Source organism: Pleurodeles waltl, chromosome 3_1 (assembly GCF_031143425.1).
Source record: "Pleurodeles waltl isolate 20211129_DDA chromosome 3_1, aPleWal1.hap1.20221129, whole genome shotgun sequence".
Lineage (NCBI taxonomy): Eukaryota > Metazoa > Chordata > Amphibia > Caudata > Salamandridae > Pleurodeles > Pleurodeles waltl.
In genome coordinates, this window is record NC_090440.1 from 39,434,417 (window position 1) to 39,453,064 (window position 18,648).

At 52.9% G+C, this 18,648-nt stretch overlaps 1 protein-coding gene across 2 annotated transcripts in view; it reads left to right on the forward strand.

Moving 5' to 3' along the window:
* Positions 1-7,367: 7,367 nt before the first annotated feature.
* TP53I11 (tumor protein p53 inducible protein 11) overlaps positions 7,368-18,648 on the forward strand; it is a 439,642-nt gene continuing 428,361 nt past the window's right edge. The window contains exon 1 of one of the 2 annotated variants that reach the window (XM_069221787.1): positions 7,368-7,644. The gene's annotated coding sequence lies outside the window, so the exon portion shown is untranslated. Of the gene's footprint in view, positions 7,757-18,648 lie in introns of both variants that reach the window. The other variant, XM_069221788.1, reaches the window with a different exon arrangement.

Genomic DNA, 18,648 nt, shown 5'->3' on the forward strand with positions numbered 1-18,648 from the left:
ATTTAAAGGCAGGCCCCATGTTTACCTATGAAAAAGATAGGCCTTGCACAGTGAAAAACGAATTTGGCAGTATTTCAGTGTTAGGACATATAAAACACACTAGTATATGTCCTATCTTAAACATACACTGCACCCTACCCCTGGGGCTACCTAGGGCCTACCTTAGGGGTGCCGAACATGTAGAAAAAGGGAAGGTTTAGGCCTGGCAAGTGGGTACACTTGCCAAGTCGAATTGGCAGTTTAAAACTGCACACACAGACACTGCAGTGGCAGGTCTGAGACATGATTATAGGGCTACTGATGTGGGTGGCACAACCAGTGCTGCAGGCCCACTAGTAGCATTTGATTTACAGGCCCTGGCACCTCTAGTGCACTTCACTAGGGACTTACCAGTAAATAAAATATGCCAATCATGGATAAATCGATCAACAATACAATTTACACAGAGAGCATATGCACTTTAGCACTGTTTTAGCAGTGGTAAAGTGACCAGAGCCCTAAAGTCAACAAAAACGGTCAGAAAAATTAGGAGGAAGGAGGCAAAAAGAATGGGAATGACCCTGCTAAAAGGGCCAGGTGCAACACAACTACCCACCAGCCTAAAGCCAGGGGAGACCAATCAATACCTGATGTACTTCCCTGATTGGGGCGATAGAACAGGGACCCAGGCCCACAACAGCAGGGGCATGTTCCAGTAATACGCCTTCCTGACTCCAGTTGGATCCCTCTGTCCATACTCTCAGGGCCCACTAAGCTAACCCATGGGGAACCCTTCTCCTGCGGATACCATCTGTGCAGCACCTAACCTTACTTTGCTCATAGATGAATCCCAGGGGGCAGATAGTACTACCATGGCCAACACAGTGGTGTGGCCCACTCTACCTCCTGGGTGTGACTCCCGTTCCCCCTCCCCCCCAGGAGAAACTCTGCCCATCAGCTGTCAGGGTTGAAAGCCAGGCCCCAGGCCTTTCAAGGCTCTCCCACCACTGTGATTGTGAAGAGTGGGGGGCAGTAGCCCCAGGTGTCTGGCACCCTTTGACCACTCTCCCTTCCACCAGGTCAGGGATGACAGCCTGATACTGGTTCTCTCCTCTGGGGCTCTGTACCCTCCCTCTAGGAGTGGCACCCCCAGAGCCCAGAATTGCCAGGCAACTTGTGGAAACAGTCCTGCACAATCCTGCAACTGGTCTTCCAACCTGGGGTCTGTACCTTCAGGTTGGACCATGGCCCGGGGCGAGGCTTCCCTCCTCCTGCCCTTCCTTCTGGGGTCATGCACCCCTCCCCCCCACTAGGAGTGGCCCTCCCAGAATCAAACATGGTAGGGGCACTGTTAGCAGTAGCCCCTCCCTCCAGGTCAGGGGGGACATCCTGAACCTGGCCCGTCAATTCAGGGTCTGTACCCTTAAATTGAACTAGGGTCAAGGGTGTGTCTGTCCCTCCCCCGCCCCCACTTCCAGGGTCCTGCACCCCCCCCCCACCAGGGAGTGTACCCCCAGAAGTCACACAGGGGGGTGACTGGGCCAACCGCTCCCCCCATTAGGTCAGAGTTTATCTTCTGCACCTGATCCTCCATTCTAGGGTCTGTACCCTCAGACAGGACCGTTGCCTGGTGATCCTGGATTTCCTGGGGAGCACACTGTAGGGGGCTGGCCTGGCTTATAGTGGGTACCTGGTGTTACTTACACCTTGTGCCAGGTCCAATTATCCCTTATTAGTAGATTAGTAGTGTTCTACCAGCTTACGCTGATAGAGGTAGCTATAGCAGAGCAGCTTAGGCTGAACTAGGAGACATGCAAAGCTCCTACTATACCACGTATGTCATATAGCACTGTATCATAAGAATCACAATACTCAGAGTTACTAGAAATAAAGGTACTTTATTTTAGTGACAATCGGACAAAAATATCTCAGAGGATATACTCCCTTAGGAGGTAAGTAAAATACACAAAATATACACACAAACCAAAATCAGGTAAGTAAACAGTTAGAAAAGTAGTGCAAACACTGTAGAATACAATAGGATGCAATAGGCCTAGGGGCAACACAAACCATAAACTAAGAAAGTGGAATGTGAACCACTTAGGGACCCCAGGCCTAGTGAAGTGTGTCGAGGGTTGCTGGGTGTGTAAGAAAACACTACGGGTGTCCAAGATACCCCACCCCAAGACCCTGAAAAGTAGGAGTAAAGTTACCCTACTTCCCCAGAAACACACTAAAGTCATGATAGGAGATTCTGCAAAGACCACAACTGACTGCAAAGCACTGAAGAAGGATTCCTGGACCTGAGGACCTCCAAAGGAAGGGGACCAAGTCCAAGAGTCACAAAAGTTTCCAGGGGGGGGCAGGAGACCACTAAACCCCCGATGAAGGTGCAAAATGGCTACCTCCGGGTGGAAGAAACTGAAGATTCTGCAACAACGGAAGATGCCAGGAACTTCTCCTTTGCACAGAAGATGTCCCACGGCGCGCTTGAGGACGCAGAGTTGTTTCCACGCACAAACAAGCCTTGCTAGCTGCAAAGGTCGTGGTTGAAGAAAATGGGTGCTGCCTAGACCCAGGAAGGACCAGGAGGTCGCCCCTTGGAGGAGGAGACAGAGGGGGCACTCAGCAATACAGAGATCCCACACAGAAGCAGGCAGCACACGCAGAAGAACTTGAACACAGGTTCAAGAAGACTGAGCCCAGCGGTCATCTCAACACTACAATGGAGGGTCCCACGAAGCCGGTGGTCAACTCAGAGAGTTGAGCAATGCAGGACGGAGTGCTGGGGACCTGGGCTGTGCTGTGCATGAAGGATTCCTTGCAAAAATGCACAGAGGCCCTAGAAGCTGCAGTTCACACAGTACACAGGATTACTGTCTGACGTGGGGAGGCAAGGACTTACCTCCACCAAATTTGGACAGATGGACCACTGGACTGCCGGGGTCACTTGGATCCAGCTCCTGTGTTCCAGGGACCACGCTCGTCAAGATGAGAGGGGACCCAGAGGACTGGTGAAGCAGAGGTTTGGTGCCTGCGTTAGCAGGGGGAAAATTCTGTGGACCCACTGGAGATTTCTTCTAGGCTTCCAGTGCAGGGTGAAGGCAGACAGCCCCCAGAGTATGCACCACCAGAAAACAGTCAAGAAAGCCAGCAGGATTAGGTGCTACAATGTCACTGGTAGTCTTCTTGCTACTTTGTTGCAGTTTTGAAGGCGTCCTGGAGCAGTCAGCGGTCGATCCTTGGCAGAAGTCGAAGAGGGAGATGCAGGGGAACTCTGGTGAGCTCTTGCATTCGTTATCTCAAGAGAAACCCACAGGAGAAACCCTAAATAGCCCTCAGAGGAGGATTGGCCACATAGTCAGGTAAGCACCTATCACGAGGGGTCTCTGACGTCACCTGCAGGCACTGGCCACTCAGAGGCCTCCATTGTGCCCTCACACCTCTGCATTCAAGATGGCAGAGGTCTGGGACACACTGGAGGAGCTCTGGGCACCACCCCTGGGGTAGTGATGGACAGGGTAGTGACCACTCCCCTTTCCTTTGTCCAGTTTCGCGCCAGAGCAGGGGCTGGGGGATCCCTGAACCGGTGTGGACTGGCTTATGCAAGGAGGGCCCCATCTGTGCCCTTCAAAGCATTTCCAGAGGCTGGGGGGGGCTACTCCTTCCCAGCCCTTAACACCTATTTCCAAAGGGAGAGGGTGTAACACCCTCTGTCAGAGGAAATCCTTTGTTCTGCCTTCCTGGGACTGGGCTGCCTAGACCCCAGGAGGGCAGAAGCCTATCTGTGGGTTGCCAGCAGCAGTAGCTGCAGTGAAAACCCCATAGAGCTGGTTTGGCAGTACCCGGGGTCCATGCTGGAGCCCCGGGGATGCATGGGATTGGCACCCCTATACCAGATTTGGCATGGGGGGACAATTCCATGATCTTAGACACGTTACATGGCCATATTCAGAGTTACTATTGTGAAGCTACATATAGGTATTGACCTATACATAGTGCACACGTACAATGATGTCCCTGCACTCACAGAGTCTGGGGAAATTGCCCTGAACTATATTGGGGTGCCTTGGCTAGTGCCAGGGTGCCCTCACACTTAGTAACTTTGCACCTAACCTTCACTAAGTGAGGGTTAGACATATGGGTGACTTATAAGTTAATTAAGTGCAGTGAAAAAAAGCTGTGAAATAACGTGGACGTTATTTCACTCAGGCTATATTGGTCTGAGCTCCCTATGGATGACAAAAGAAAAGCTGCAGCCCATAGGGATCTCCTGGAAACCCAATACCCTGGGTACCTAGGTACCATATACTAGGGAATTATGAGGGTGTTCCAGTGTGCCAATCAGAATTGGTAAAAATGGTCACTAGCATGCAGTGACAATTTTAAAAGGAGAGAGAGCATACGCACTGAGGTTCTGGTTAGCAGAGCCTCAGTGACACAGTTAGGCACCACACAGGGAACACATTCAGGCCACAACTATGAGCACTGGGGTACTGTGCAGACCAGCGGCATCGTTGGCGGCGGCGCTGTGGTGTCTCCTCTTGAGCAGCACGAAACACACAGTTCCCAGTGCTGCAGGTCGAGAAAACTGAAGTCTTTGCTGTCCCTGAGATTTCCAACAGGAGGCAAACTCTACACCAAGCCCTTGGAGAAGTTTCTCAAGCAGGGCACACAGCAAAGTTCATCCTTTGCACTCTTTTCAGACAGAAGCAGCAACTGCAGGCCAGTCCAGCAAAGCAACACAGCAAAGGGACAGTACTCCTCCTTCAGCTCTTCTCCTGGGCAGAGGTTCCTCTTGATTCCAGAAAGATTCTAAAAGTCTGGGCTTTTGGGTCTTCTTCTTATACTCTGTTCTGCCTTTGAAGTTGGCAAACTTCAAACAAAAGTCTCAAGTGTTTGCAAGATCCTGCCTTGTCCAGGCCATGCCCCAGATGCACACCAGGGGGTTGGAGACTGCATTGTGTGAGGGCAGGCACAGAGTCCTTTCAGGTGTGAACGACCACTCCACCCTCCCCTCTAGCTCAGATGGCTCATCGGGATATGCAGGCTACACCGCAACCCCCACCCCCTTTGTGTCACTGTCTAGAGAGGTGCAAAACAGCGCAACTGTCAAACTGACCCAGACAGACAATCCACAAACAGGCAGAGTCACAGAATGGTTTAAGCAAGAAAATGCCTACTTTCTAAAAGTGGCATTTTCAAACAGACAATTTAAAAATCAACTTCACTAAAAGATGTATTTTTAAATTGTGAGTTCAGAGACCCTAAACTCCATATTTTTATTTGATCTCAAAAGGAATCCACGCTTTAAGGATATTTAAAGGCAGCCCCCATGTTGCCCTATGAGAGAGCTAGGCCTTGCACAGTGAAAATTTGGCAGTATTTCACTGTTAGGAGACATAAAACACACTAGTATATGTCATACCTTAAACATACATTGCACCCTGCCACTGGGGCTACCTAGGGCCTACCTTATGGGTGCCTGACATGTAGTGAAAGGGAAGGTTTAGGCCTGGAAAGTGGGTACACTTGTCAAGTCGAATTGGCAGTTTAAAACTGCACACACAGACACTGCAGTGGCAGGTCTGAGCCATGTTTACAGGGCTACTAATGTGGGTGGCACAACCAGTGCTGCAAGCCCACTGGTGGCATTTGATTTACAGGCCCGGGCCACCTCTAGTGCACTTTACTACGGACTTACCAGTAAATCAAATATGCCAATCATGGATAAACCAATCAACAATACAATTTACACAGAGAGCATATGCACTTTAGCACTGTTTTAGCAGTGGTAAAGTGCTCAGAGCCCTAAAGCCAACAAAACCTGGTCAGAAAAATTAGGAGGAAGGAGGCAAAAAGAATGGGAATGACCCTGCAAAAAGGGCCAGGTGCAACACTCCCTATCGAGTGAGCGCGTCCTCCACTCTCCTCCTCTCTGCATCTTCACTCTCCCCATTCAGTGAGCTCCTACTCATCTCACCTCTCTGCCTCCCCATCCAGTGAACACCTCCTCCGCTCACCTCCTCTCTGCCTCCCCACCCAGTGAGCACCTCCTCCGCTCACCTCCTCTCTCTCCCCATCCAGTGAGCGCCTCCTCTGCTTACCTCCTCTCTGAATCCCCACCCAGTGAGCACCTCCTCCGCTCAACTCTCTGCCTCCCCACCCAGTGAGCACCTCCTCCACCCACCTCGTCTCTCTCCCCATCCAGTGAGCGCCTCCTCCGCTCACCTCCTCTCTGCCTCCCCACCCAGTGAGCACCTCCTCCGCTCACCTTCTCTCTCTCCCCATCCAGTGAGCGCCTCCTCTGCTCACCTCCTCTCTGTATCTTTACCCTCCCCATTCAGTGAGCTCCTACTCATCTCACCTCTCTGCCCTCCGTCCAGTGAGCACCTCCTCCGCTCACCTCCTCTCTGCCTCCCCACCCGGTGAGCACCTCCTCCGCTCACCTCCTCTCTCTCCCCATCCAGTGAGCACCTCCTCCGCTCACCTCTTCTCTCTCCCCATCCAGTGAGCTCCTGCTCAGTTCCCCTCCTCACTCTCGCACCCCAGTGAGCATCTCCTCAGCTCACCTCATCTCTGCCTCCTCATTTTCCCCATCCAGTGAGCACCTCCTCAGCTCACATCCCCCATCCAGTGAACGTCTCTCAGCTCCCCTTTTTACTCTCCCCATCCAGTGGGCACCTCCTCAGCTTCCCTCCTCACTCTCCCCATCCAGTGAGATCCTCCTCCGCTCACCTCCTCTCTCTCTCCACCCAGTGAGCTCCTGCTCAGTTCCCCTCCTCACTCTCCCCATCCAGTGAACGTCTCTCAGCTCCCCTCTTCCCTCTCCCCATCCAGTGAGCACCTCCTCAGCTCACCTCCTCTCTGCCTCCCCACCCAGTGAGCGTCTCTTCAGCTCACCTCCTCACTTCCTCCTCACCCTCCCCATCCAGTGAGGACCTCCTCAGCTCACCTCTCTCCCTCCCCACCCAGTGAGCACCTCCTCAGCTCACCTCCTCTCTGCCTCCCCACCCAGTGAGCGTCTCTTCAGCTCACCTCCTCACTTCCTCCTCACCCTCCCCATCCAGTGAGGACCTCCTCAGCTCACCTCTCTCCCTCCCCACCCAGTGAGCATCTCCTCAGCTCACCTCCTCTCTGCCTCCCCACCCAGTGAGCGTCTCTTCAGCTCACCTCCTCTCTGCCTCCTCACTCTCCCCATCCAGTGAACGTCTCTCAGCTCCCCTCTTCCCTCTCCCCATCCAGTGAGCACCTCCTCAGCTCACCTCCTCTCTGCCTCCCCACCCAGTGAGCGTCTCTTCAGCTCACCTCCTCTCTGCCTCCTAACTCTCTATTCCGTGAGCGCCTCTCTCATCCCCTCCCCGCCGCCTCCCAGGGAGCTCCTCCCCCTGCCTCCCAGCGGGGTGTGTGGGCGGGGGTGCCACTGCCTCTCGGCTCCCGCCGAGGCGCTGCTAGCTGCAGCATTACGGTAAAGGATCTGTGCGCCCTGCAGCCCCATCATTACGGTACTATAAGCCCTGTGGTGAGAGTGGAGGATGCACTGCCCCAGTCCGGCAGGATCCCTCCGCTGCTTCTGGAAGTGACCCGCAGGATGTGAGGCTCTCCGGCCCCGGGACCGACGCCTGAGGACAGAGGGCAGCCCAGCAGAGCCGTGCCCGCAGCGCTGTGAGTACCTCCTACCTCTCCGCTGGACAGTCCCTCTTGCCACAGGCACTCTGAGTCCCTCCCTCCTCTCACCTGTGAGTCTGGGGTAGGACTTCCTCCTGCCCGCAGCGCTGTGAGTACCTCCTACCTCTCGCCCGTGAGTCTAGGGAGGTGGTTGTTCCTTCTTTCAGCAGCACTCTGAGTCCCTTCCTCTCTCACCTGTGAGTTGTGGGGTGAGAGAGGGATTGGGGGGGGGGGGGGGGGTGGTCCGCCTGCCAGCAGCGCTGTGAGTACCTTCCTCCTCTTACCTGAGTCCTCCTTTCAGCATCATTGGGTGGCATTCCCTCCTCTCACCTGTGCCTCTGGGTTTGGGGGGAGGGGTTGTCCTCCTTTCAGCATCATTGGGTGGCATTCCCTCCTCTCACCTGTGCCTCTGGGTTGGGGGGGGATTGTCCTCCTTTCAGCATCATTGGGTGGCATTCCCTCCTCTCACCTGTGCCTCTGGGTTCGGGGGGGCGGGGGGAGGGGTTGTCCTCCTTTCAGCATCATTGGGTGGCATTCCCTCCTCTCACCTGTGCCTCTGGGTTGGGGGGGGGGGATTGTCCTCCTTTCAGCATCATTGGGTGGCATTCCCTCCTCTCACCTGTGCCTCTGGGTTGGAGGGGGGGGGGGTGTCCTACTTTCAGCATCATTGGGTGGCATTCCCTCCTCTCACCTGTGCCTCTGGGTTGGGGGGGGGGGGTGTCCTCCTTTCAGCATCATTGGGTGGCATTCCCTCCTCTCACCTGTGCCTCTGGGTTGGGGGGGGGGGGGGGGGTCGTCCTCCTTTCAGCATCATTGGGTGGCATTCCCTCCTCTCACCTGTGCCTCTGGGTTCGGGGGGGCGGGGGGAGGGGTTGTCCTCCTTTCAGCATCATTGGGTGGCATTCCCTCCTCTCACCTGTGCCTCTGGGTTCGGGGGGGGATTGTCCTCCTTTCAGCATCATTGGGTGGCATTCCCTCCTCTCACCTGTGCCTCTGGGTTCGGGGGGGGGGGGTTGTCCTCCTTTCAGCATCATTGGGTGGCATTCCCTCCTCTCACCTGTGCCTCTGGGTTCGGGGGGGGGGGTTGTCCTCCTTTCAGCATCATTGGGTGGCATTCCCTCCTCTCACCTGTGCCTCTGGGTTCGGGGGGGGGGGGGTTGTCCTCCTTTCTGCATCATTGGGTGGCATTCCCTCCTCTCACCTGTGCCTCTGGGTTGGGGGGGGGGGGGGGGGGTCGTCCTCCTTTCAGCATCATTGGGTGGCATTCCCTCCTCTCACCTGTGCCTCTGGGTTGGGGGGGGGGGGTCGTCCTCCTTTCAGCATCATTGGGTGGCATTCCCTCCTCTCACCTGTGCCTCTGGGTTGGGGGGGGTGTCCTCCTTTCAGCATTACCATGAGTCCCACCCTCCTCTCACCTACGAGCCCAGGATAGGGGTACTTCCTCCTGACAGCATCATCTGGGGCCCTCCTCCCCTCACCTGTACTTCCAGAGGACCTACCAGGTCAGCCAGGTGCGCTCTCCCCCCTCAGGCTGCCACACCCCGAGCTCTGTGCCAGCTGCGGGCATGGGCTGGCAAAGACTCCCGTCTCCACCTCCACGTCGAGGCGCACGCACAGGTGTGGCCCGGGCTGCAGTCGTGACTTTCGTGTGCCTTAGCTGTGCCTCGAGGTGTTGTCACAGATCACACTGTGCAGCGCTCTGCGCCAGTGTGCCGGGCTGCGCCGTTATTACATTGTACTGTGTCACAGATCACACTGTGCAGCGCTCTGCGCCAGTGTGCGGGGCTGCGCCGTGCTGTTGTGTTATTCTCTCATCTTGTGTTACATTGTGTTGTGTGTCACAGATCACACTGTGCAGCGCTCTGCGCAGGTGTGCCGGGCTGAGCCGTGCTGTTGTGTTGTCACAGATCACACTGTGCAGCGCTCTGCGCCAGTGTGCCGTGCTGCGCCGTGCAATTGTTACTCTCACATCTCGTGTTGTCACAGATCACACTGTGCAGCGCTCTGCCCCAGTGTACCGGACTGCGCCGTTCCGTTGTGTTATTTAATGTATTCAGCTGCTCTGTGCGCTTTGCAGTGTACCAGCATGGTGCCCTCGGCTCACCTACGCCTCGCTCACATTTCTTACTCTCTCCTCTCGTGTTGTGTTGTGTCAGAGATCACACTGTGCAGGGCTCTGCCCAGTGTGCGGGGCTGCGCCTTGCTGTTGTGTTACTCTTTCATCTCGTGTCGTGTTGTGTCCCAGATCACACTGTAAAGCGCTCTGCACCAGTGTGCGGGGCTGCGCCTTGCTGTTGTGTTACTCTCTCATGTTGTGTTACCTTGTGTTGTGTCACAGATCACACTGTGCAGCGCTCTGAGACAGTGTGATGTGCTGCTCCGTGTTGCTGTGTTACATTCTCATCTCGTGTTGTGTGGATCACAGTGTGCAGCGCTCTGCGCCATTGTGCGGGGCTGTGCCGTGCTGTTGTATTACTCTTTCATCTCGTGTCGTGTTGTGTCCCAGATCACACTGTAAAGCGCTCTGCGCCATTGTGCGGGGCTGTGCCGTGCTGTTGTATTACTCTTTCATCTCGTGTCGTGTTGTGTCACAGATCACACTGTGCAGGGCTCTGCCCAGTGTGCGGGGCTGCGCCGTGCTGTTGTTACTCTCTCATGTTGTGTTACATTGTGCTGTGTCACAGATCACACTGTGCAGCGCTCTGAGACAGTGTGATGTGCTGCTCCGTGCTGCTGTTACTTTCTCATCTCGTGTTGTGTGGATCACAGTGTGCAGCGCTCTGCGCCATTGTGCGGGGCTGTGCCGTGCTGTTGTGTTACTCTTTCATCTCGTGTCGTGTTGTGTCACAGATCACACTGTGCAGGGTCCTGCCCAGTGTGCGGGGCTGCGCCTTGCTGTTGTGTTACTCTCTCATGTTGTGTTACCTTGTGTTGTGTCACAGATCACACTGTGCAGCGCTCTGAGCCAGTGTGATGTGCTGCTCCGTGCTGCTGTGTTACTTTCTCATCTCGTGTTGTGTGGATCACATTGTGCAGCGCTCTGCGCCATTGTGCGGGGCTGTGCCGTGCTGTTGTATTACTCTTTCATCTCGTGTCGTGTTGTGTCCCAGATCACACTGTAAAGCGCTCTGCACCAGTGTGCGGGCTGCGCCTTGCTGTTGTTACTCTCTCATGTTGTGTTACATTGTGCTGTGTCACAGATCACACCATGCAGCGCTCTACGCCAGTGTGCCGGGCTGTGTCGTGTAGTTGTTACTCTTTCATCTCGTGTTGTGTAACAGATCACACTGTGCAGCGCTCTGCCCCAGTGTACCGGGCTGCGCCGTTCCGTTGTGTTATTTCTTGTATTCAGCTGCGTTGTGTGTTCTGCAGTGTGCCCGCATGCTGCCCTAGGCTCACCCATGTCCTGCTCACGTGTCATACTCTGTCATCTTGTGTTACGTTGTGTAGTCTTTTTATAGTGGCTGCTTTGGTGTGCCCATTCGCCTTTTGTGGTGTTTTCGTTGCACCTTTGTGTAGTGAAACGACCCGTTTGTCACCAGCACCCAGTTATGTGCACGGTTTAGAAACAGCAGCACGTTGTGTTGTGCGACGGCTCCTTCCGTAGACCGACTCCTTCACATTCTTGTTGCGGGCTTGGAAGACACCGGAAGTCATTTCCTGTGGCGCTTGTGTGAGTTTCCCTTACGCGTTGCTATTTGTGTCAGAATGTTGCTGTGTTTGAAGAAGGGACACGGTGCGCACTACAGCCAGTGAGGGGTGAAACTTATAATCCAATCCTGGCTCCGCCTCCACTCGTAGTGTGATCCTGGGCAATTTCTTCAAACTAACTTAGCTTCAGGCCCTGCTAAACTCTTAGAAAGTGTGCACTAAGACACGAGTAAAATTGTGTAAACGTTTATGTAGGTGTCCACACTAACTCCTCCCCCCCCCCCCCCCCCCCCATTAATAAGACAGTATCTCCTATGCATGCCGTGGAAACGCATCTCTCACGTGCCTCTTGTGTTTGATGAACGGGCACAGGTTTGTCTGTCAGGCTGTAGCTTGACCTCACTGACCTTAGGATCATCTGTCTCCTTGGGGGAGTGAGGGGGGAGTTGACTCCCTGGGTGTGCTAGTGTATCTATATATCGGAAGGCATTTATTCCTTTTACTATTATGATTTTATATAGCGCTTACATGCCTCGAAGGCATCAAAGCGCTTTACAAAAGAGCATTTATTAACAGTCGCAGCTGGTATACATTCGAGGTACAACCTAGGAAGAGTGAAAAGCAAGTCTATGGGAGAAGTGGGAGATGGGATGTACTCGAGTACATTTCAGAAACAGTCGGAGTAGGTGTATACACCCGACACAGTATGGAAACATGAAACCAGCCAATGCCGAGCGAAAGGACTTTAGCCAAGTGTCTTTTAAAGAGAAGAGCTTCGACGTGTTGGACGCAGCAAGGCTTGTGGCCACACTGAGGGTCTGAGGGAGTTATAAATGCTTGTTGTGCGTCTGGAGAACGCCTCCTTCATAGTGTTCATTGTGGGTGCTCCAGGAGAAGGGACTGAGTATGGCGCCGGGGTTACTCGTCACAAACACGATGGCTATTACAAGTTCGGTAGCGGACGAGATATGTTGCACTTGTGATGAAGAACTCACCCCCCCCAATCTCTAAACCAGGCCCACAGTGTTTCTTGAACTCCATTTTGCCCCCGATATTTTCAGTTTTCCTGTTTTGTTTGTGGGCCTTTTACATTCCCCTCCACAGGCAGCCACTGGAGGGGTGGCAGGCTACAAGTGATGTGGTCAAACTTTCTGCGACTGGTAACAAAGAGGTCACAGCAGTAGGAATGCTCTGAGTGAATTTGGAGGTGCCTGAGAGGTGTGAGATCCCACAATCAAATCCAGAAAGAACCAACACCTGTACAACTGATTTTGGCTCATGTTCTAGAATAAATAAATCCAAGATTTGTAAAGCATGGAGTCACCTATGAGGGTCTCGAGTCACTCTACTGTAGGCACCGGGAGATTAAGTGATGTGCCCAGAATCGCAGGATGTTGAGCTGAGGCCGAGACTGGACCTGGTTCCCTCAGCTCCTAAGTCAGCAGCTCTGGCTGTTAGGCCACATCCTGGGGTGATCTGTCTGGTTTCCCATGGAGCATCCTTGGCGCTCTTGGCCATGATGGTGGCCTGACTCTGGAGGGCCAGTCAGCTGTCAAGGATGAAGCCAGGAGACTTGACATCCTGAACTATGGAGGGTCGGCACTCCAGGGCAGGGAGCTCTTGTACAAATACATTTGCTTTCTTAGGAGCTAGAAGGAATTCTGTTTTCCCAGGTGGTTTGACATCTATAATTGAATTCTTATCCAGGTGTTGGATAGGAGGGTGATGACTTCTTATCCAGGTGTTGGATAGGAGGGTGATGAATTATTATCCAGGTGTTGGATAGGAGGGTGATGACTTCTTATCAAGGTGTTGGATAGGAGGGTGATGCCGTCCGGGGATGCCACCCTTGGGTGGACTTGCCTATCGGCGGCGCACAGGCGGAAGGGTATACCAGAGTTCCTAAGTTCAAGATATTCAGTGGGGTTGGAGAAAGGATTGGGGGACCCCCTTGCTGCAGGCCAGTTGGCTAACATGGAGGCAGTAACAGTGGCATAACATGGCCTCTTGCCGCCCCGCGGTGGGTGGCAAGCTCCAGGGGGTCCCTGGCCTAAGAGCTCCTGACTAGGTCCAGAGTAGAGCCGTCCCCCCCCCCCCCCCCCCCGCCTTGCACTTTGCACAGGGTCCCCTCAAGTTTGTTTACGCCACTGGACAGTAAGATGGGATCACTGGAGTGTGGACCCTGATCTGAAAGGCACCGTGCCACCAGCTGCCTGGGTGATGGGGCACGCTCTATGTGGGGGCTGTGCGCTATTTAGTTAGAGCGCATATGTGGCTGGTTCTCGGAGGGACACAACGCGAACCATACCTTAAATCTTCTGATGGTCTAAGGTGGGTGGGACCCTGTGTGTGTGTGTGTGTGTGTGGAGGTGGGGCGCGGTGGGGCCGAGTGACACCTCCCAATGCGAGGACCCCCGCCCCCCATTCCCCGGAGAGGGCGCTGTGCCACGTGGACTATTTACACTGGGGGTGGAGGGATGTTGGTGCCAGGGGGAGGGGCGTCTGCCTTGGCTCTGTACACACAATAATATTGTGCTTTGAAGTTAATTGCTCTCCTTGACGCGAGCATCGCCTCTTGGTGGCACGCGCGCAGGGCAGAACTACTTAATGCGACGGCATTCCTTCCCCGTGTGTAGCGCCGGAACCCCACATGGGGATATCCAAGCGCTGTAAATAAATACCCAGCGTTATTTCCGCGGGCGTCAGAGCTATGGACTTAATGGCGTGTAGCGCCGGAACCCCACGGGGCTGAAACTCTGTGCGTGGGTGTCTCTGGGGGTGTGTGTGTGTGTGTGTATAACTCCTGGGTGTATCTGTACGTGTATAACTCCGGGGTGTGTGCGTGTGTATATGTCTACGGTACGTATCTGTGTGGGTGTGTGTGTGTGGTCCTCTGGGTTGTATCTGTGTGTGGATGTCTCTGGGATGTGTGTGTGTATAACTCCTGGGTGTATCTGCGTGTCTGTCTCCGGGGTGTGTGTTGGTGTATGTGTCTACGGTATGTATCTATGTGGGAGTGTGTGTGGTCCTCTGGGTTGTATCTGTGTGTGGATGTCTCTGGGATGTGTCTGTGTGTCTGTGTATGTCTCCGGGGTGTGTGTGCGTGTGTATGTGTCTACGGTATGCATCTATGTGGGAGTGTGTGTGGTCCTCTGGGTTGTATCTGTGTGGGGATGTCTCTTGGGTGTGTCTCTGTGTGTGGAAGTCTCTGGGATGTGAGTGTGTATAACTCCGTGGTGTATCTGTGTGTCTATGTCTCCGGGGTGTGTATGTGTCTACGGTATGTATCTGTGTGGGAGTGTGTGTGGTCTTCTCTGGGTTGTATCTGTGTGGATGTCTCCGGTGTATCTATGTATGGCTGTGTGTGGTTGTATCTGTGTGTGTGGACTTCCAGTGGGTGTATCTTTGTGTGTGCATGTCTCTAGAGTGCAACTGTGTGTGGATGTCTCTGGCGTGCTCTGTGTGGGGTTGTGTGGGTGTGCGCGTGCGTGGCCTCATATGAGGTTGTTTGTGTGACTGTGGGAGTGGGGGCTCGCGGACACGAAGCAAAGTTTTAATGCTCCCCCTGATGAGAGAGGGCGAGACAGACAGGAAGGGGGAATGAACAGAAGAGTGGGAGCCGGGAGAGATGGAGGGGTCGAAGGGCGAGAGAGAGAGCGCAAGAAAGAGTTAGATGGAAACAAGGAGAAAGAGATGGGAAGAAAGACAGATCGGAAGAAAGAGATGGGAAGAAACTGATAGAAAGAGGAGAAACGAAAGAGGGTCCGAAGAGTACGAAACACGGAAGAGGGGGAAAAGGGGCGAGGACGACGGAGAAGAGAGAGAGGGTCATGGAAGGAGTATTATCGATGAGTCCGCCTGAGAGAAGTGAACGGAGAGGGGGATGAGGGGAGGGACAGACAGACAGACGTGCAGCTCGAGACACGGCGGCCCCCAAACCCTGCATCCGCAGATCCAGCGGCGTAGCTACCGGCGGTGCAGCAGGTGCAGTGGCACCGGGGCCCAGGGACACCATGAGGTGTTTTCACTACTTTCCCTGGGGCCTGTGGCCCCCTCGTGCGCCACTGCAGAAACCCTCAGTAAAGGCGCGCGCCGTGCTCGTGTCAAGGGTGGGAGTAGTGTTTGTTTACCTTCACTGGCAGGAGGTTTCATCCTCTCGAGTTCTGGATCCGGTGATGTTTGCGCCTGGCGACGAGAAGACACCGGAGGCATTGCCTGGGCCACCGGAATTATGCGATTGTGCGGCCGCGTGATTTTTGCATAATTATAGATTTGCCACATAATCCACCATCTGCCGCATAATCTGCAGATTTATGTAAAAAAAAAAAAATCGAGGTCAAAAGTTACTAAAATGCAGCTTACGTGCTGCAGCGCAGTGGAAGGCCACTTGCAAAGCTGGACTGGTCACTTTTCTGTTTCTTATTGCTGTCTGGGTTTTAAGCTGATACTAATGAGGTGCAACCAGTGCCCATTCAATGTTACCGATTTAAAAAAGATGACAAAATAATGAAGTAATACTGTTACGGAATGTGTCGCGTTATACTGCATAATTTTTCAATTTCGTGCTGCATAATTTACTAAACTCTGCCGCATTATTTGGTCCTCTCCTGCCGCATAATTCCAATCGCCCAGGCTTTGCTTGCTGTTATGTGATGATGCGCAGTCTGCCTAGACAAGGGAAAGGCGCAGAATCCTGATTAAACAATGTAGCGCCAAGAAACCCTTGAACACTAGGGGCCATATGTACGAAAGCTTTTTCCCATAGACCCAGAATGGATAAAATCCTTTGGTACATCTAGCCCTAGGTTCTCACCAGGGGTACACATGTAACAGCAGGTGCAGAGACCCTCTGAGCTGCCTCTTATCTGTCGTGAAGGATGAATGCCCGTCTCTGCAGTCAGTCCAAGAGCCACCTTTTAGCGCCCCTTGCAACAATAATGGCATATTTATTGTTTGGTCAGCGGCCAAGGTTTTATGTGTTTTTGCTTCCTCAAGCACGAGGACAGCGGTCAATATTTCACATTTATAAGAGTAATCAAACCACAGTATGTATACGCGACACTGTGGCCCTGGCCCGGTGAAGGCTGAAGGCACATCCCAGGGACTGCCATCTTGGCTTGTGATACTCACTGGTGCCCCACGCCCATTAGTGGCCCCTCCCCTTGGTGTGCCATAGACCGGGCTGTAGCTCCTGGGTGCTGACTTCAGGGAGTGTTTGGGAAACATGTTCCTTTCTTTAGCGAAACACCCTCAGTTTCTGCTGCTGGGAGATGTCTCCAAGGAAGGGGGCGGAGGTCACCAGTGATCCTAAATACGCTGTCCTCATGGTAGGGGCTTTCCCTGTGCCAGGCCATGTGCTTTAGCATTCCTCATTGTTTCACAGGGATACAATGACTGCCCATTAACACTGTGGGGATGGAGATCCCTGCCCTGTTTCCAACCACGCTTAGCCTGAGTCCATCCAAACAGAAAAGGCACAAATTATATGGCATGTCATTGTAATTGCATTTATATAGCACTTACTACACATGACAAGGGGTAGCAGGCGCTATATGAATGCAAAAAAAGGGGAGAACGTTTTTTTCTTCTTTTTTAAATGGTGTCGTATTGAAATGATTCAGTGCCCATCAGGCAGTCCAGATTTTTTGTTACTGATAGCATTTTGCATTTCTGAGGGGGGAGTAGGCTATGAATTGAGGTGCTTTTGGTTTTGCTTCTAAAAATTCCATTACTGGCTAAACAAGCATTTGAAGTGCAACAGGTCTTGCATTACATCGAGTTAGAGCTATTAGCATTGTAAACTCCTAAACGGACTTTTCTTGCCACATTAATCAAAAACAAAAAAAGAGCGCAATTGCGCTGTGTAAAACGCATACAGAAAACATGGAGCCCCGTATGTTTCCAGTAGTTTATCGGTGCTCTCGAGGAGGGCTAAACACCACAAAAGCCATGACGTATGCATTTCTTTCACGAATGAAAACAAACGGATTTTAAAAGGCAAGCCCACTAACCAAGGACAGTGACTGACGTAACATGGGCGTGGTTAAAATCCCCCTATAGAGAGATTAGTAGAGGGACGGAGCACTTTGCGCTCGCCCCTAAAAAATAAGGGGCAGATTTCTTTCATTGAATGCAGGAAGGCAACTTGCTGCTTTGTGTTGCATGAGAGGGAGAGAGCAGAAATGCGCAGTATTTACAAAGATACGGCACATGTCTGTTGCCTCCTAGCGCTGGAGCACTTGATTGAGATGCCTGGCATCCCACAGGCATCCTTGCGCCATGGTGCAGGGGGCCTGCGATAAGGGCAGGATTGTGTTTGTGCAGGAAGAGGAACTAACAAGGAAAAAATAAAGGTATTTCTCCTTGTTAGCTCAGGGAGGTGCACCATTTTGGTGCAATCCTGGTTTACAGACCTTTGCAAATCTGGGATTGGGTTACAATCTATGGGTGGATGTCTGGGAATGCCCATATCCCACCCAAGGAACGTGTTATTTGGTTTCACTAAACCACACACAGCCACGCAAGGTGGCTTTGAATGGCTTAGTTACCGCCACTTAAGGATTTGGATTGCCTTGCAACGACTTGCGTCACGCAAGAACAACGCAAGTCCTTAGTCAATCTGTTCCGAAAAGTGTGCAAAGTGATATTGGCAAATAGAGATCTGGGCAACAGTCAGTTTATTTAGGTGACTGATGGTGGGTGGCACCAGCACTTATGAGTGAGGACAGGGACTTTTAAAAAGAGAGTTCCTCAGGCAGGCATGCTCCTGGCTGTCTATTCTTTTCTATCAGGCAGTATTTGCATCAGAATGATGGCTTTACAAAAATGTTATCACACAGCGATTTTAACAGTCATGCATTTCACTCTAACAGTCTGTACACACGCGGCGGAGAAGAGCTGCCTGTCACTGTGCTTCTCTACTTCATGATTGCTATGTAGCTTAGTTTGGGTAGGTCGGCACTTGTGCACCACATTAGAGACACGCGTGGGGTGCAATATTCCACAGTGCCTTGTGGCAGGCTTCTGGTTGCTGACCTCTCGCAGTCCATCCCACAAAACACTGTGTGTTCATCTTGCCCTGAATATTTGGTAGCTGAACATGTAACAGACTGACAGAAAGGCCCAGCATATCAGTGGGCATAGACGGCACGTGGCCCTGCACCTATCAAAGCTTCCTTTTGCAGCAGCATGGTGTGCCCCAATCCGCACTGCCCTTGTGTGGTTTACCTAATGGGCCACCTTAAAATCTCTGCAAGAGGTAGTTGGAAAACGTGGTGAAAAGGGTGCCCAGGTCCACATCCAACACACAGGAACATTTCAAAGGCTAAAGAAATGCATCCTTGCTGTCTC